The 21,049-nt window shown below is 31.1% G+C and overlaps 1 protein-coding gene across 1 annotated transcript in view; it reads left to right on the top strand.

The window, feature by feature from the left end:
• The first annotated feature begins 1,673 nt into the window (after positions 1-1,673).
• LOC149420430 (5-hydroxytryptamine receptor-like) overlaps positions 1,674-21,049 on the top strand; it is an 864,571-nt gene continuing 845,195 nt past the window's right edge. Inside the window, exon 1 of the mRNA XM_089636704.1 lies at positions 1,674-2,147. The gene's annotated coding sequence lies outside the window, so the exon portion shown is untranslated. The remainder of the gene's footprint in view (positions 2,148-21,049) is intronic.

Raw genomic sequence — 21,049 nt, 5'->3', positions numbered from 1 at the left:
TCTATATGAGGATGCTGTGACAGCGCTTAATTAGCAGCAGACACATACCTGGACGGATGACGAACCTCGTTCTGGCACTGTTGGTGGGCGCGGTGAACTCTTTCGCTGCAGCAGCTGGTCCAGTTTCCTCACCACCTAGGATTCTTGCTGCAGATTCTCCATCCTCTACCTTCGTCGAATGTCACAGCGGTGCTGCCAAGGTCTGGAATCCATGAGTCGACATTGTGTCAGCGCTCTATTAGCAGCAGACACATACCTGGACGGATGACGAACCTCGTGCTGGCACTGTTGGTAGACGCGGTGCACTCCCTCGCTGTAGCAGCTGGTCCAGTTTCCTCAAGACCTAGGATTCTTGCAGCAGATTCTCCATCTTCGTGTCACCTGTTTCTGTACTTCATTTTATTTAACTTAATTTCAATTTCAATTTGTAATATTTGTATATTTTTTGTAATATCTGCATTAACTTTAAAGCGCCCCTGAGGTGATATCTCACAAAAGCGGCGCTATACAAATCATCCAATAAATAAATAAATATACGTTCATCCCGACGGAGAAACCATTGGTTTTGAAAATGTCGATCATTTTGATTATATGATGGAATATAAAATCACCATTTTTTTTAAAATATACATTACATATAAATATATACTCAAAGAATATCTTTAACAATCATAATGATACAAATAACATTTAAAACACGTAAAGTTTTTTTAATGATAATAATCGTATCAATACTATATAATAATAGTCGTTTTAGAATAAATATAAAATATGAAAATAATAGATCTGAAAAAGAAAAAAGAATAACTTATATTATTTTTGTGAAATATTATATCAATTTAACAAAATATAATAATTTAAAAATACTTTTGAAAGATGTTTAGTATTGTACTTTTGAATTTTGTATAATTTATCTATGAATAATAAGATAATACTAATAAACTTAAACGAAACATTAAACAGAACAATACAAAAAAATAAGATAATAGGTACTAATAAATCTAAACGAAACATTAAACAGAACAAGACACAGAAAAAGGTATCGATTTCAACTAGGAATCGAATCCAGGATCTCTTAACGCTTCTAACCACTTAGCCATTGGGACCTAATTACTTTCTGTCATTTTTTTCGACTTCATATTCAATCTACTTTCATCCTTCCTCCGCCTTTTCTATGCCTCACTGCCTTACATCAGGGAAGGTACCAGCACTCTATTGTGGACTGCTAATTTCGCTTATGTGCACATTTATTTCTGAGCGCCAACCGCTTTCAGTCCATTAATGGAGTTTCCTGCATTTACCCTTCATTCAACCAGTCCTTAAATTTCTAATAAACAAACTTTCCAAATACACTAACTCATCCACATGCTCCTAGTTCAAAGATTTACCTCACTTGCTAATCGACGATATTATATTATTACACAGTTTTATTTTTCACTACAATCACACCAACTTCAACCAAAATTTTGGATTGTTGAATAAGTGTTGAAATGTCACTATAAAATTTTCGTCTCCTTATATTTAGGATGTGTGTATAATAATAAAATAATAGTACAAATACGTTACAATGGCGAGGTTTCGAGTATCGTAGATAAATCCCGCCCCGCCCCCTCTCGTACCCTTCACGCCCCACCCCCGGGAACAGCGCGAGAGCCTCCAGTTCGTGCGAAACCTTCAAAGCGCCGCGACGTCCGTCGCTACATCCAGAGCGTCGTCTTCACCCGCTACGAAATCAATCGCGAAATTCACCGACTATCAACAACAAAACACGCTATCGATACTGCTCTCAGACGAAATCTATTTACTTGTGATTATTTAAGTGACATATAAAAGCATACACACATATTTTTTGTGCATTTTTGTGAAGTGATTAAAAGCACTATTCTTAGATATATTTTTCAATATTTTTTGACGTTTAATCGTTTTATGTAGAATACAACTGTTTTCATTCTCAACATGTAATTCATTATAAATTCTAGACATGTTTTTATTCAATGGATGATACTTTTAAATTTGACTCCTTTTTATGACATGCACACAAACAAAAAATGGGGATTAGGAGTGTTTTGACATTGTTAGACGATAATAATATTGTTATATTAGCCCCCAAATGTTTGTGATAAGTTTCTTCAGCGGCAATAAATAAGGTAATTTAAACAACTTTATTATTATAATTTTATAGAAAGCAACATTTTGTATACTTTGAGATTTGTTATACATACATTCAATGTTTAAAATTCAGGTTTCTGCTATGAACCATTTTGATCAAAGGTATAAGAATGATTTTTTTCGCTAATGTTTTTCCAATTTACCTGTTAATTAGGCGAAAAAACTGTGGGTGGTACATAAATCTTAATGAATATTATTTTGTGAAAATAATTAAGAATGTGATGTACATATTTGTACATTTTGATGTTTTATTTAGTTATTTATTATCGGGAAATCGAAAATTTATACCCAAAATAAACCCATCTATGGATTTTCTCCCTGTGACTGTACCTCTAATAAGATAACTTATAACTTTATTTATATAAATTTTAAATATCTATATATATTTACATATATATTTTATAAGTTACATATTTTGAAAAACATTTATTTTATGGGGCTCATTCTGGTTTATTTGAAAATGTTATATTATGACAAGAAATGATACTGTAGTAAATAAGAATTGAACAGTAATTAGTTCATTCATTTCAATACAGAATTATATAAAACAACAGCATCAAAAAACTCACTCATGATAATAACAATATTTCAGAAAAAGTTTTTTTTTTCAGCGTACATACTTGTATTATTTATGTGTGTGAATTAATAATAAGTTAAGAAAGTTTCGGGATGATAGACATAATCAAGATACTCTAATAACTAGATAATATGAAAGCAATTGCGTATTAAGATATGAGGTTTGAATTTGAATGATGATCTTCTTTCTGCTTACTCTTGTGGAGAAATGTTGTAATCATTTGTTGGTTAGCTGTTCTTGCTGTGTATCAAAAAAAGTTAAAAACAATGTTACTCTTTCTGTAACTATTTTAAAAAGTATTTTCCTAGTGATTCAACGCCTCAGAGTAAGTAATGTAACTAACGATCCCTGACGATGGTCAACAGAAAATGCCAGGTCAATGAGTGGTCTCTGAGAGAAACATCTAGAACAATAATAATTTATCATCATATAATCATTTATTTTTATGTAATAAAATAAAAAATTTATAAATATTTTTTTAAACGCAAAAAATTTATGCAGTCATTAATACTAAACAAAAATCAACCAGTAAAAAAACATTTTTTTTTTACTGTAACTCATTGCTTTTTGATAGTCTTTTAATACTTAAAAAGTAAATAAGTGGTTTGAATGAGTATTGTTCTTTTCATCACAAAGACTAAAGTCAAGTGCCGATCGCATTGGACCGACATTTATTTTGAATACTAACTGCTTTAATGTTACCCGATTCCAGAGAAATGCGTAGATATATGTCTCCGTGTGCGTACGTAATTGCCACTAAAGGTTGATAGAATGCACTGTCATCGACAGTGAGTCTTTCTGCCGATAGCCATTTCAGCTTAGATATCTAAAAGTGTAAAAGATTTTTAAAAGGATAATCAAAGTAAAATTATAATAAATGTGCATAAAAAGGCAACTTGTTTCGGACAAAACCTCTGTTACAGCATCCTAAACAAGGTACATCCTGTGTCCGAAATCAGTTGGGCTTATACCTAAAATAAAAATACAACAAAGCTACGTGACCGATGAAAAGATGATGTTTTTTAAATTACATTAGATTTATAAAACACGATTGTATAATATGTAAACGATAACTCTTTCCGTCGCCACAACTTTTCGTTCTGTCGAGCGATTCATTCAAATCTGTATCTGAGCCTTGATTTTCGACGAAGTCATTCTACTCTAACAACTAGTGGTTAGACTCACTCGTTGTTCGAGTGGAATGACTTTTGACACTCGGCGTATGTAAGTATGTACCGTTGACGAGACTCAAGAATAAGAATGTCGACCAATGTATGCATTTTTGATTGCGAGCAGCCTGGATTGGAGAATCAATACCCTGAATGCACGCATGAGGAGAGCGACCCACTTATCTGAATACGGTAGATGACAAATTCGACGTTTTCTTTGAAACCTACAATGAGATTTTTGGTAAAATTTACTAATGTATCAACGGTGTTTTTACAAAAAAATAGATAATGTTAAAAAAAGGATGTTTAATGTTTATAATTATTTTTTATTCTGAGTTTTCTGATGATGATAAAATCGATACCTACTAACACTGGTAGACAAACACGAAGAAACATTTGCAAATAACAAATGAAAAAGTGATGCACACGAATTTTTTTCATTGTAAAGCTATTTTGTCCCAAAGTAAATATTTTAAAAACACATAAACTGACTTTACCCCCCTCCCCTAACTTCCAACCATGTACACCCATTTTTATTGGGTTTTAGTGTCTTGTTGCAGAAGATGTAACATTTGAGCCCCGACACACTTAAAAACCGCTAAAATAACGAAATTGTGTTTAAAACCTTGATTTTCGTTTACGGTTAATAATGCGCCCTATAACTAATTACCATATAACATGAGGTAAACCTTAACCAAATATACATTCAAACTAGACCAATAATAATAATAATAATATTACATTAAATATGTAATTAGGCTTAAAGTGCAGAAAGAAAAAAGCAAAAAAAAAATATATATTTAACCTCCCTTGTTAGAAATTTAAGCTTATTAATTTATTTATGTTTCTTACATTTAACCACTTAAATACGATTAAAGACAAAATCCTAGAGAAAAACAGAAAATACTAACTTCGTTAAATACCCTAAAGTACGAGTAGTAAACCTATCACAATTTTGATTATTCCGATTTCACATTTCGTAACGCTCATGCGGACTCTTGTGCAGTACACAGATACTATTTAACACAGTTACCATCTTGACAGAATCGACCAAACACGGAATAAATTTACAGATAGGCAAAATGTAAGCCGCTCGAGTTAAAACAAGACTTCAATACGAATAATCAAATATTGTCTTTATTGATAAAACTCTTTGACTTGTGATTATTCATGTACACAATAATTTTACTACCTATAATCTTCAAAAAGCAACATTCCCGGGTTACAAATAACTTGACAATGTTTGAAAAACTCCTACCACCATTATATGTGCAATAATGTAGGACTTAACTAGCGGAGGTATTGAACCCACAAAGCTTAGGAGCAAACCCGATACATTTGTCAACTCGGCCACCAATTGGTCTATACTATAATTCAATTTAAGAAAATTTTCAAATTTGTTGAAAAGCCACTGCATTATGTTGGTTTTTTCATGAAGGTAAAGCAACTTTGCAAATTATTGAGTTTCTCCGCTATGCGTGACTGAAAAAATGACATTCAGGAAGTAATTGAACCTGATAACCCTGAATAACCCGAAATAGCTGATAACGCTATAGCATTAAGGCTCTGCTTTAAGATAAAAAGGTCGGGGGTCAATTTCCGGTTGTAGATATACTACAAATGATTACTTTAGTAAATTAAAGAAAAACCCTTTACATGAAAAATTCCTTAAGACTTTAAAATCATTACTGAATATATGCAATTAACTTTTATATTGATGGTTTGTTTAAGAGATACAAGTATCCAACATTTTTTGTAGATTAAACAGAAACCATATTTATATAACTTATTTTCATATTATGTAACTGAATTTGGGTTTCCATTGAAACATTATTTTTACAATTAAAAAAATAAAAATATTTTTTAGCTTCTTGTATCGCGCTGCGTTCACCAAACTTAACTGAGCAACCAGTAATTTGGATAAAAGGTTACAAAGAGGAGAAATCCAATTATTCTGTTTCATATTTTTTTTTCGACTGTGCGTCGTTCACAAAATTACCGTAATACGAAATGTACACTTTATAATTATTATAAAGGTATTTGGTTGCATTTATTGGTTAACCAACACCTTTGCCGTAGGTTTCCCCAAGTGGTTCACTATGTTTGGTGATTTAGCAGGGGTGCCCGGGTTAATGGAGTGAGGTGTGTTCGTGATGCGCTAACAGATCGGTAGAGGCTTATTTGTGGAGATCTTTTGAACTGGTTTCTCATCCCGTCGTCTTGCGCCGTAGCGGGGAGGGTAGATTCATACGTCCGTCACTCCTGCATCACTGATCCCTAGATTCCTACCAACCCTTCCTAGATTTTTCCTTAGAACTTGCTCTTCTTCCTTTCCTTAAAAAGTTCTCAATACAGCACCCCTAAAAACGACATAATTTTCTCGCGGCTCTATGGACGTTATCCTTGGCTTTACTCATCGATTTATACATTAGGCATGACCAATTAACACTCCCTAGAGACATGTAGAGGTATTGCTTTGCTTAAATATTGTTTCCAACTAATAAACGGTCACTTATCTAATAATGAGATACAAATACAGTATCTATCTAATAATGAGATACTGGCCCAATAAAATTTTTTTGTACCAGAGTCTCACTCTCGAGGACGTCATCACAATCTTCTATATAGTAGAGCAAGCCGCACTAATTTATTTATGAACTCACCTTTGGGGAGAGCTACGTGCTTTTTGAATGCGGTAGATAAAAAAATAGATTTATTTTTTGTGTCCTATAGCGCATTTGCGAGATTTTTGGCATGGCATATACACTGCATAAATGGTACAATTATAACGTCTTAGGCTATATTACCTGTAATTGTTATAAATAAATGTACAAATTATATAAATAAATAAATAAGCTCTAAGGAAAATTATTTTCCTCAGGGCCCCTGTGTTGGGATAATGTAAAAAAGGGTGACCGGATAAATCGTCAAAATGATAATTCATCACACCTTTAAAAAGTTATTTAAAGTCATGGAAAGTGATGAAACAAAAACTTTATTAACCGGGTTAAGTAGTTAATGTTAGGTTAGGTTAAAAAAAAATCATCGCTTTTAATGACTTTATATCACTTTTTAAAAGTGTGTTGAATAATCACTGTGTTGAGTTAGCATGGAACCGTAAAAAAGACCTCTTTAATTTTTATTATGTAACAAAGTTAAAGCTTTCAAAAAATAAAATAAAACCATTAAAATATTTTATTTGCTGCCTTTCTGTACAATTCCAAGCAAGAACGAAATTGTTTGCGAAATTAAAACAATGGCCTTTTCGTATTATTTTCTCGGAATTAGCTTTAGTTATTTTATGATGGCAAAAGAATTTTGTATTTCCAAGAATTTATTTTGTAAATAATTTTGGTCTTGTATTTCAAGTTATTATAAAAATGTTTTTTTATTGAAAATCTATTATCAGTTTTTATAAGACAACGGAATTATAAAATAACGCTACGTCTGCGATGAGAGCGTTCGGGTAATTTCTATGAACAATATTTGAGGTCGCGAGTTTAAGTCTACATTAATTTCTGTTTTTTCACAAATTGTTCATTTTTAATAACTTATAGTATCCTTGCGGCAGATACTCTTTACTCTATTCGAATGCAAAGTTATGTCAAAATTTCAAAACAATCGGTAAAGAACTCTCGGAGACTTGAGATTTTAAACAAACGAACATTAAATTTTTTATTTATATGTATTACAACTTTTTAAGAGGTTGATTTTTGGGGTAATAAGTTGTGTTGTGCTTCCTCCTATTGTAGCTGACGTTTTAGACTACCTTGCAGCATCCACCATAACGGTAGATATTATAATTTTTCTTCTTCTTTCGTATGCTGCTAATAGGGCCTCAGTGGACTTCACAGATTCTGCCGGGAGCGAACGAAGCGGGCATTTGTTGACCATAAGTAGATATTATTATATCCACCCAACAAAGACAAGGCACGATAAAATTAGTAAATCATGACTTGAATGGTCATCTAAAGAGTAAGAATAACATAAGGGTATGTATGAAGCGATATATGAATAAGAATTATTTATTAATTTATTACACGCCCTAATGGGCTTTTACACACTACAAAGTTTCATAATTGAGTATCACAGTTATTATAAATTCTACAAAATCAAAACAATAAAGGAAACATAATACAATGAAAAAAGAAAAAATATTAAATTTTACAACAAAAGCATATATAATAAAATAAGAAACATTAGTAAAAATGATAAGAAGTCTCACATAAATAGATATTCAAAATAAAAAATAAAAATATATATATTGCGGAAATTATAGATGTCTATTTGTGTCTCGATATATAAAAGAATTGAAATAAACAATATTTATATTGATTATTTTTACGATGAAATATATCTCCCAGATCAGAATATTTATTTCCGAAACAGTGAAGTCTTGGAATCGGGGAATTTTGATAAGACAGAGTCCTGTTGTTGTAAAAATAAATGGGTAATAAATTTCGGCAAGATCTTTTGGGTATGTGGATGCTGATTAATTGGAGTAACTCAGGACAGTCAATTTTGTAATGAAGTATTTTACGTAATACTATTAAATCTGTGTTTATTCTTCTTTCAGAAAGTTTTAATATGGACAATTTGTCTAGTAAGTGGTTATAATCAATGTTTTCTACAGGAATATGCAATTATATACTTCAGGAACTTATGTTGAATCTTTTCAATGTTATCGGAATGAATATTGTAAAAGGGGTACCATAACGTAGAGTTATACTCTAGTTGGCATCTAACAAGGGTTTTGTACAACATGAAAAATGTGCTTAAATTATTATTGAAGTCTTTTGAAACTCTCAAAACAAATCCAAGAGTCTTAAGAGCCTTATTGATAATGTTATTAATATGATACACAAAATTTAGTTTGCTATCGAACAATATACCTAGGTCAATAATTTCAGTGACGCAATTTAAGTTTTTATCGTTTAATGTACATTGAAAAAATATTGGATTATTTATTCTGTAAAAATTAATTAACTGACATTTCTTTATGTTCAATGCAAGTTTGTTGATAGAGCACCATTCAAAAAGATTTCTCAAATTAGTTTGTAATAAAATGCAATCATTTTTGTTATTAATCTCTTTATAAAGTTTCATATTATCAGTACAAAGTAATACTTTTATGTTAGTAAATATATAAACAATGTCATTTATGAATATAATAAACAAAATGGGTCCTAAATGAGAGCCTTGGGGCACTCCACTTGTGGCTATAAATGTGTAAGAATTTGTGCCATTTATTTTCACACTAAGACTTCTTTTGGACAAATAACTAATAAACCAATTTAATAAACTCCAAGTGTGGCTAATGCAAGAATATGAATGTGTGCCGAGACAGAGTTGTGTGGTGGTCTGCCCTCTCTGCCTACCTCTGCGTGGAAAGGGCGTGATGGATAGTTAGTCTAGGCGGAGGTGGATTAGTAGGAAAAATGTTTTCACTAATCAAATAAAATAAAGTACAAAAATAAATTTTAATATAATATCCCCGAAATTAAAATTTTAAAGAACTATTTGCTGAAAATAAAAACATTTAACATCCAAACTACCTTTTTGAATTTTGGTTTCAAAATGATCATTATTCTATATTTAACAATAATTTATTTGTGTTTTCTCGTAAAGCTCTTGTTTTTATTGATATCTACTGTTCTGTAGATAGTAATGGAAATCTACGAAACATATCAAATTTAAGCCCGTAAATAATAAATAATAAATACCTACCTAACTATTAAAAAACTACGAAACTGGTGCTTATCTTTTGAAAAATGGTATTTGATTCGTGATTAGATAAAAAATATTTATGGTGACCACTGAAGAGCCAAACACAGCTAGAAAGCACAGTTTGATAATGTCTTCAGAAGGCGAAACAGCAGTCACGCTTAGTAATAATTAGACAACGGAACTCTTGTGTATAAATAGAAAAAGTATTATTGAATATATGCAATGGAAACGTATAAAATTTCACAAGTGCAAAGCCTGTGCGTGAGTATTATAATATTTTTTTTAATATATTTCTATGATTTAAGATATAAAAAATTAAACTTAAATTTAAAACCTAATGAATAGTTTCAATAAACTAAATTCAACAACTAATGAATAGTTACAACAAAATAAACCTAATGAATAGTTTCAATACAATAAGTTCATAATTATGTTCCATATTGTGCTGTCTCAGTAGAGGTAAAGTCACAAGGAGGAAATCCATAATTAGTTTTATTTTAGCTTTAAAATACTTATGTACAAACTGATTAAATGTAAACTTTCGATTTCCCGATAGTGAATAAACAAATAAATGAATAAAAAACATAATGAATAGTTAAAATACAATTAGTATTACCTAAGTTTTATAAAAACTTATGTAATATAAAAGTCAATATAAAACAAAGATATAAATAAACTATTCAGTTTATTTTCATGGTAAAATGATATAAAACAAATTCATTAGCGAAATAAACACTTTTAATAGAAAATCCGTATTATCACTTTTCTGCGCATTTTGAAGAGTCAAGCATTTTTTTTGATTTTGGGCACAAAATCAATATAGAATAATTGCATGCGATAACACACCGGATAAGCTTTAAATGTGGGCTTGTCGTTTCTCCATACAATATGACCTTCTATGTCATTCATGATGCCCCGTATGATACCACGCTACTCTCTTGTACCTATACATACGCTATACTTATCTAGGTTACAATAATATTACTGTCAGCAATTTGGCTTAGGTAAACGCACCGTAATACGTTTTTAACCATCACTGACATCCTGGAAAATGTTATTTTATGTTATGTACAAATATTCAATTTGAGAAATATTGCGATATTTTTGTAGTCTGGTGGTCTAGGCATTGTATTTAAGTCTATAAGTCTAGAGGAAATGAGATCAAATTCCACTGAACCCTAAAATACAATACGTATTTAAACTTTATCACAGTCCGTAATAAATGTGAATAATATATCAAAATACTTGTTTCTATTTCCTTTATAGCGCTGAATAATTTGAATGAATGTCGTAAATAAAAGCGTTTTAACCCCTCTAGCGTTTTAGAGTCATATATGACCGGGCGTCCATATTTTATAAAAGTTATTTTTCTATCATGCGGAAATATGTTTTTTTTTTATGTAAGAAAGAGAAAAAATAATTCTTTTCAGATTGCCTGAAATATTTATACTGGATACCATTAATAAAATCATAAAAATAGCAAAATTCAATGATTCATATTTTGGGTCGCTATCGTAAAAATCAGTTGAACTTAAAATTATTTTTTATTATACGAACGAGATAAAAGTGAAGTTACAGTTTTCTCAAAAAATCCCCAAAGAAAACGAATGTGTTTTCGAATTATCGATATCTCTACATTTTTCTACAATTGCAGTAAAAAATTAAGTAAAAATGTGGTTAGCATTTTTGTCAACATTTTTTATGTTTGATAATAAAATTTTATCATTTAAAAAAAGTTATATTTATTTTTAGTTCATAAATTGGAAATATAATTTTATTTAGTTTCTAAACAGTATTTTTTTAGGGAAAATTGAAAAATAAGATATATATAGCGCATTTGAATTACACAAAAACAAAACAAATGTGATGAAAGTACTGAAGGGTTAAATAAGAGTATGTATTAATAATTGAAAGTGGTATTGAAAAAAATATAAATTTACGTTTTTTTGAAGTCTTGCAAATGTTTTAAAAGAATGCGTTGAATTTGTTCCAAGTAGGTTTTAATATCATTTGACTTAAGCGGAAAATACTAAGAAGTTTGTTACTTTATTTTTATTTTCCAGAATGTAACATTAACCCTAAATAACGGCAGAAATAAAATTTAAATGCTGGATTCTATAAATCGTTTTTCAACTCCTCGTCTTCAATAGATATTGTTTTGGGTAATAAAATAAACCGGGTAAATTTTAAGCACGTCATTCTACTTCGATGAACAGTATTTAGCTTGTCCCGAAACCTTGGGTCACTAGGAACACATTTCCTTTAAAGTGGGTTTGGTAAATCTTTTTTTTAGAGTTGACAGTTTGATAGAAGGGCCCGAGGGCTAAGGAAGTTATTAATGTCTTTGGCACGTGCGGATCAACATACGATGACAGTCGATGATATTTTATAGTAAATTGAGCACCGTTATGCGAAATCTATAACATGTGTAAAACGGGTCATTGTGTTGCATTGCATCCATAAAACCCCTTAATCGTGATATTATATTTATAAAAACATTCCAAAGATCTAAATTAAAAATTTAATATCTAAATTAATTAATCTTATAAAAAACATGAAGTTATTTGACTCAAAATATTACAACACAAATCCTTGAATTGTAATCCATGTACAATATTATATTAGTTCAAAGTTCAAACTCGATAATGTTTTCTTCCAATTTATTGTAAAATTCTAAAATCTTTATTTAAACGTGTGAAAATTAGTGTACACATAATAGCTAAATATTACAGTACATAATACCCTACGTTTGGAATATTTCTGAACAAGTCAGAAAAAAGTTATGCTTTTTGTTACGTTATAAGTTTATCACTTTGTATTTTTTTCTCTTTAAATTTGATAACTGTACCTATATGTTTATATTTCACGTAGTATGTCAGATTGGGATAACACTACCCTCCCTTATGAGTCCTTACGGACCTAAAATCCTGGACGAAGCAATTGGAGAACAAATTGAAGCCACGGTGTGAGGGGGAAGATGTACGGATAATGCTAAAACCTACTTACATTTTAAATGACATGTCCCATTCCTTGTCTCACCAAATACCCCAAAAATTATAAGCCATTATTGCTCCATAAACATCAAATACTAAAATTAATAACAGTTCATGCACCACTTTGCGTAAAATCAGCTCAAAGGTTAGTCATACAAGATGGCTGCCAGGTAGTTTCCCCTCACCCTAGATTTGGCTTCAATGTCATTCATACAAAATCGTACAAATACTCAGTACGGAGCTTATTAGGTACATTCCAGTCCTGGATTAAAACTTAAATAAATATATTAACACAACATTGATTTCTTGTCTTCATTCTGGTAACATTATCTTTATAAGGCATTTATAATTTGGGAAGATTAACTAACCATTTGCAGTCACAAACAGATTGAAGGTTAACTTAGATTTCCCACATTCCGTCTCAAATTCAACGACAAACGAAAATATATATCTTTTTGTTTGTATTTGGATTTCATTCAACAATATTATATTTAAATAAAACGCAGTTTTTAAATTTGTGTCAGGTGAAAATATTTGCCTGACTACTACTTCGCTTTCCTAAAGAATTTTACAACTTCAAAACTCATGTGTGATTGAATATCAAAAATGTTTGCGTTTCGAAAGTTTATTCAAACAAGTTTCAATATGGTTAATTAATTGAACTGAAATTCTTTCTTTGTGCTGATCTAACAACAACACTATTTCGTTTGTTGAATTGCAGTGAAATTATTGTTGCAGCGATAATTAGATTAAATAATTAGTTTGTTTAAAGTACACAATGTAATTAAAACATTCAATGCTCTCGGTTTTTATTGATTTCATAGTTTTAACAAAGGGTTATAGTTCAGTAAAACAAAGCATTACAATTTGGTTAAATAAGGCAACGTAAATGATTTTCATAACTACGTATGAGCTATTGCTAGTTAGTTTGAATATGATATATTACAACGAAAGAATTCAATATAAGTACTGTACGAGATTCATCAACTTCTCGCCAACTTTTTCACACGCAAAGCAAGACAACTTTTTCACAAAAAGCACTTAATAGCAGGATAATATTTTGTTTCTTTTGTGAACAATGTTATTTTCGATAAATTTATACAACCTTACTCAAACAACAAAGACAGATATAACCACATTTTTACTCTAGAAATTATTCACTGTCATTTTATAGTTCGTAGAAATATTTCAGATTATCATTTAAAAAAAATATTTTTAATTTCAAATGTCCGAAATCCTCTTGGCATAAATAAGCATTTTCGAACAACCTAATGATGTTGTTTCATTAGGGGATGTGTTCTGTAAACCGAATATTAAATTACTATTCAGACCGTGCTTTTCCCATTCTCATTTGAGATTTTGAATCTACATGATTTTTCACTTTGGTCCATCGTCAGATCGTGTTATTTTTTTATTAACACGGTCACAGAAGTATTTTGCCCGTTTTTTTTCTTTCTTGGCTATTGTCACATAGACGTGGCTTACATAAAACGTTAAAACTATGTTTGTTTTAGTTTCGAACAAAGTTCTCCATTGCAAAATGTACCTACTATCTGTTTGTTTACCTACCTACATAATTAATTAATGCAGGTAAATTAGTTTTTCAAACAAATATGTAGGGGTAATTTGTGTATTATTAGTGTGCGTGGTAACATTGTAATATTTAATCACTTCAATTTTGCGTAGTGGAATAATTGGGGTCACCGCTTTAATTTGTACATAGTATAATAGTTTTAACTAATAACTTTCACAGTATCCTTAGTTTAATTTTTCTATCTGTTTGCAAGTCTGTTAATATCATAAAGCTAAAATTATAGGCGCTACTGCGTATTATTATCTCGTCGAAACTTGTTTCACTATAAGAACGCGAAAAGCAAACGCGTATACCTGAATTGGTAGTTTTAGTTGGAGCGTTGGAAGAGTTGGGGGTCAGTTGGAGGTCAAAATGCGGAACCTATTTTTTCGCTTCATGTCTCATCTAAATATAATACATCAATGGTTAATATTCAAATTCACGACATCTCCAACATAACTAGTACCAACCTATTAAGATAAAGGTGAAATGGAAACACTAACAAATTGCAACGAAATTTTGATTAAAAAACTAAATAAATATTATTTACGGTTCCACTTACATCTGGGTGTATACAAAGTCATTCATATTAGCACTAAAACCAAAATATTATATTGCAGATGTTAAATATAATAATATAAATATAGTAACACAGTTAGTTATTGTCGGAAGGTGCTATGAATTTGAATATTAACGGCTTATCCCTGACAAGATTATATTACTGCCCAAGAAAGCTAAAATTTTTACTAGACTAAAAATGTCTGAATAAATAAGTAGTCGAAATGAAAAAAAATAACCGTTATTTTTAATGGTGTGTTTTCATTGTTTTTTTATGTTTTCGCAAAAATTACAAAAATTAGATAGTGCAGATATTTTTATGTTGACGAATAAATGTCATTTTTATTTGCCGCCAAAACGAACAGACCGCCATAACGATTGTACGTTTTTTTCGAGAATTCGGCGGGTTTGACGTCACGGCGAACGACATTGGTGACCCGTTTTATCAGACATTGGCGTTTTCTATGTCATAATAACGTTGTAACTAGTTTGAACCGTTTTGGAATGTGCGGTTTCAGATTTATTTTAAATCAACAGTCATGCATGAAAATATAGTAAATATAATCATAAATTTTTAATGCGATAATCATAATCACAAACATAAACTTTAAATGTTCCACACATTTATAACGATATTTATTTTTTTTTGTGAAATAGCTCCATACATGTAAAAGATTATAAAATTAAAAATGTAAAATTATCGTATTAATTTTTTTATATTTATAACGCATTAGCGGAATTCAGTTATATTGTACTGGATAGGTAAATAGTTATGGATTAACGTACAAAACTGCTTAAATAAAATCGAACAATTAAAACTCCGTTTCCAAATATTGATATAAAATATCAGATTATGTGAAGGCTTTTTACAAAAAGGTTTACAATACATAATGTGCTCTCCATACATAGTAAGGTAGATTACCATTTAAGGCGAAGCTTACTGCTAAATCATTATTTTGATTAATCTTTATAAAGAATTTGTGTACATTATGAATACCAAAAAATATGCTATAGATAAATTGAAGGTTTTCATATCGTTTCGTTTGAGTAGAATACAAATAAAAAAATAAATTACTATTATAGCTAAGATTTTCTGTGACAGTTTCACTTGATTAACTCTTTTGCTTTCTTATAAAATTATTTACAAAATAAATAAAAACCAGTTTTGTGCTTGATATCGAAAGTTTTTAGACTCCGACAATATAAGGTATACCAAAAATATACACATATTTGGCATGTAGCTTCTTCTTAATGCTGGATGAATTCTGGAACAAAGAATTCCAAAAACCTGTGTACCACAACTACCCTACTAGGCATAGAAAAGCACAAACGTTTAAAATGAATAAATCATAAAATGTATACGGAGATAGAACAAAGAAGCCTAGAATTCTTGAAATATTTGACGCATCAACTGAAGACATAAAAAGACACATCTTTTTCGAAATTAAAACCAAAGTCAGGTCTGTCGACCTCCGTAAAACATTTACGTATCTATGAAAGAATAATATTATGAAATATGCAAAACTACGTACCATAAAAAGTAGTCATTTGAAACAAAACCTAAGTTTAATACACACTGTAACATTATTGATCAAGTAAAACTAACATGTAATAAAAAAATAAAAATAAAAAACTTTGGGTCAGCAAAACTACAAATACTTAGGAACAAATTTCTTCAATAAATTGCCAGAAAATATAAGATCACTAAATGATAGTTTCAAAGAATTCAAAACACAATTAAAAAAACATACTGAAAACCTTAACTAAATAAAAAAAAACGTAAATAAATAAAAGAAAAACAAAAACAAAAATTTGATAATATCTTTTATCTTATTACTAGTGAAATATTCATTGTAAATTTTTTTATTGAAAAAATATAATTTAAAAAAAAAATAGATACAAAACTTACTGATATCTAATGTATAATAAAAATGAATGATTGGTTACAATCATACTGAATTTTTCTCAGTTTTGTAAGAATTATGTAAAAATGTACTAATGTACTATCACAAAAAAAACAAATAAAATAAAAAATATTTTAAAAATGCGCTTAGTCGGAAAATTATAAATATTGCTAACAAAAGTGTGAAGCAATCTGTCATTTTAATTAAACTATTGTGATTGCCCCTATGTGTACAAAACATGACCTACAAATAGTCAATCAAGGTCAAAGTGCGAGCTTACCCAAAAACAATGAAATGAACTCAGTCCAAAAATGTTGAGTAATTCGTTTAGTGAATCGGAAATAAATATTTGAATGTTTTTAGTTACTTTATTAGAATTTTAACATTACGTCAGCTAGTTAACTAATATACTAACCTAAGTACGGATATGTATGTACTTAGTACTTAGGTTAGTTTATAATAATAATGTACTGAATAAGGTCAGGATATATGTACCTAATCAAAACTAGTTTTATGTGACGCCTCATACAAATCCGCCCTTATGTGTACAATGTAAGGGCAGGGGAGCCATGTCGCCACCCGGTTGGGTAGCGTTGAGAGGCGAATTAAAGTAGGGGCTGTAGGAAGGGACTTATTAATACGGGTCTTGAACAGGCCCGGATTACACGAAGGAGGAAAAATAGATGCCGGTAGCTTGTTCCACATACATCCGTCTTAAGCGAAAACGAGTAGAAGAAGCGGACTGTTTTCATAAAGCCAACATCAACCGTGAACGGGTGTTCCGTTAGTGTATGTCAAGTTTTACGCAAGTGCACTGGTGCACCAGGGATCAATTCTACTTGCTCATTAGAGTAGGCTCCATTGAAATACCTGTAAAACAAACCCAACATGCCCACATTGCGTCTGTGCATTAGAGATAACTATCGGTGTGTTAACAATAGATTGTCAATCAGACGGACCGCCCTCCTTTACTCAGAATCAAATAGGTTTATCAAGTTTTGTGAGGCTCTAGCTCAGAGGTGGCTCCCAAATTCAATTGCTGGTCATACTTGAGATGTGTATAGGGTTAGCAGCTGGTGACTAGTGAGAAGAATCTGTAGCAGATGACGTAATGTAAGAATTCTGATGAAGTGATTAAAAACAAAGTTACTTTTCATGTGAGTAAAATTTCAAGCTACGAAGTGATTACTTTCTTCGGTAGGGAAAATAAACATGCTACTAAGCTGGCAAACGGATATCAAATAGATGTAGTCTACACAGACTATTCCAAAGCCTTTGATAAAATCCCACAAAGCATTTTAATTGAGAAAGTCGAAGCAATGGGTATACACGGTGACCTTCTTCGTTGGTTAGCCTATTACCTCTACAATCGTACACAAGCTGTAACTGTTCAAGGGTTTTGCTCTAGTTTCGTGCCCGTAACCTCAAGAGTACCTCAAGGATCTCACCTTGGCCCCCTTTTATTTAATATTTTTATGAATGACGTTAGCAAAATTATCCGTAATTCTCAGCTATACTTATATGCTGATGACAAAAAGATAGTCAAAATCATAAAGTCTGAGATGGATTGCATAGAACTCCAGCATGACCTTGACTCTCTTGTGAATGAATATTGTTTTAAAAATCGCCTTCTTTTGAATGCAGACAAATACAGCTTCATATCTTACTCTCGAAAGAAACACACAATATTATATCCCTACAAAATTAAAAACAAACTCTTAAACAGGGTAAATGTGATTAGAGATCTTGGAGTCCTAATGGACAGTAAGCTTCTTTTTCAATCTCATATCGAGCATATTACGTCGAAGGCTTTGAAAATGCTGGGATTTATACTTAGAGTATGTTCAGTTTTCAAAAATCCACAAACATTTAAGATTCTCTACATATCTTACGTCCAAAGCCACCTAGAGTATGCATCAACAGTGTGGAACCCTCATAGTTCTACATATAAATAAAACATAGAAAGAGTTCAGAAAAAGTTTTTGAAATATGTCTCTTATCTCATGCGAAATGATGAAAACAATGTGTCCATGAACCTTAAAACTCTTGATCAACGCCGAGATATCAGAGACCTAGTAATGCTATATAAGATAATCCACTATTTTATTGATAGCCCATACCTTTTACAAAATATTCCTTTCAGATGTCCATTAAGAGTAACTCGATCTCCGGACACATTTTATATTCCCAAGACCAATACTAATTATCTTGAAAATGTATTTATAAGAAGAAGCTGTAGCACCTTTAATAGATTATGCACAAATATCGATGTGTTCAATACGAGCCTCGCAGGATTCATAACATTCCTAAGAGAGTGGCGTTCGATCGTTGCGGGAAACTTAGTAGTGTTAGTGTGTGTATTGTTTTTGTATGGGTTGAATCTGTAGTTTTTTTATTTTTATTTTTTTGGAGATTTTCCTTTTCTACTAGTTAGTATTTATATTGTATTGTATTATTTATATTCATATGTTTTTCTACCTATATATAAAATGAATCTTCTGTGGAAACTTTACTGATTTATGCAACTTGGTAAAAATGATTTGTATTAAAATATATTTGTATAACTGTTTGTTTCCCAAATAAGATAAAATAAAATTGGTGAAAACAATGAAAAAATTTGCAATAATGTCCTCACAAGCGAATTCTTCGAAAATATAAAAATGTCAGATAAATTACTGTGATGGTTTTATTAAAAATGCCGTGGGTTAAATTCCTCTGGATACAGGAGACCGTCAATATTCAAAATGAATTATTTTGTTATTCTCTGTGAACGTTTTCGAAATTATAAAACGAATATAATGTTTACTGTAATAATTTTTTTGCACTAAGCAACGCACTTTTAGTTACTGTCAACCACTATAATATGTGAAGATACTTATACATGTACGCTCACTCAGGACCGGCCTTATGCAGGCGCAATTGGAGCAGTGCGCTCCGGGCGCAGAGTTGCCAAGGCACCGAGACGCTGATAAAAACACCTAACAGTGCTAACACATTGCCTTGGGATTGTTTTTCATGTAAACGGCGCTACACAAAAATTCAAATCATTTAAATATTATTGATTACATTGATCACCTACCTAGACGTTTACTGAATTTGACAAGGGGCGTCAAAATTATATTCGGCCTTCCCTTCGCTCACTCAAAAGGTCTTTTCGGCTTTAAGCTATTCGATGGTTATACTAATCGTGTAGATGATACTTTAGTATAGTTTTGTACTTAAAATCTAATAACCTATTAAAGTAGGCAGTACACAGAGAAAAATGAGAACGAATTTTTATCAAGATGACCATTTTCTAATAAAATATTAGTTATTCAGAATATAAACAATATTTCATTTCAGTAAGTTTTCTCCGTGTACGTACGCATATAGCTAATGATGATTTTTTCCGTAAAATAAACACAAGTGAGCGTATTAACTCTAAAAACATAAAAGAACTGTTAACGAGTATGTATGATTATATATGTTTTAAATAAAACATTGTGTATTTTGGCACCACGGTCAACGTTAATAGACAGGGAGGTGTGTTTATCCATTACAATGTGTTCCCGCTACCGAAATATACTGATAAAAATATTGACACATGAAGTGTGTTTGCACGCTGGCACATTGGATTTATACACGGGGTAATGGATGTTGCGGGGAGTACGCTAGTTAAGTCTCTCCGTTAGTCACCGATTCGAATAATTCTGTTATTTTAATCTATGAGTTCAAAAACCGTTAGAACGTATTAATTTTCTAGCCTAGAATAGCACTTTTGACTGAGAAAAGACAATATAGATTTAATATCATAGTAAAACTCTAAAGTTCTCTCTTCAGAAATCCCAGATGTGTTAATTTATATTAATAAATTTTAAATCTTTTATTTTATTTAAGATATTGGGGCAATTTTAGATATTCTTTGAATGTTTTCATCCCACTAATTTGGACATATTATATGAAACAAAATATTTATCAATTGGGTATTTTTGTTTGGTTGAGCTCATGAGAAAATTATTTTAGAACAGAGAAGAGAGAATTTCCAGCATTCCTACCAAGCGGCTGAAAGCGTGATACTGATCTCGGTAACCAGTTTTATGGCAATCTTTTTTGTATGTTTCTTATATCGAACAAAATAATACGGGTTGGCGCAATTTGTTATTGATGCGAGTTGTCCATATAACCGTGCTTTATCCATAATAATAACATCAGCAGACGGGGAGTCGATAGGACTGGTAGTGGCAGTGCTAGGTACAGAATATAAAATCCCTGACATGATTCGATAACAACTCTCGCAGCGAGGACGTGCCATAAAAACACGGACGATAAACGGTAAACTGGACGACGTGTAGCAGGTGTTTTTTCATTGCAGAAAACAAACATCACGGTGTAGCCAAAGA

This window comes from Hesperophylax consimilis, chromosome 10 (assembly GCF_061612785.1).
Source record: "Hesperophylax consimilis isolate HC1 chromosome 10, BYU_Hcon_1.0, whole genome shotgun sequence".
Taxonomy (NCBI): Eukaryota; Metazoa; Arthropoda; class Insecta; order Trichoptera; family Limnephilidae; genus Hesperophylax; species Hesperophylax consimilis.
The sequence above is the reverse complement of the archived record's forward strand: the minus strand, read 5'-3'. Positions and strand labels throughout refer to the sequence as shown.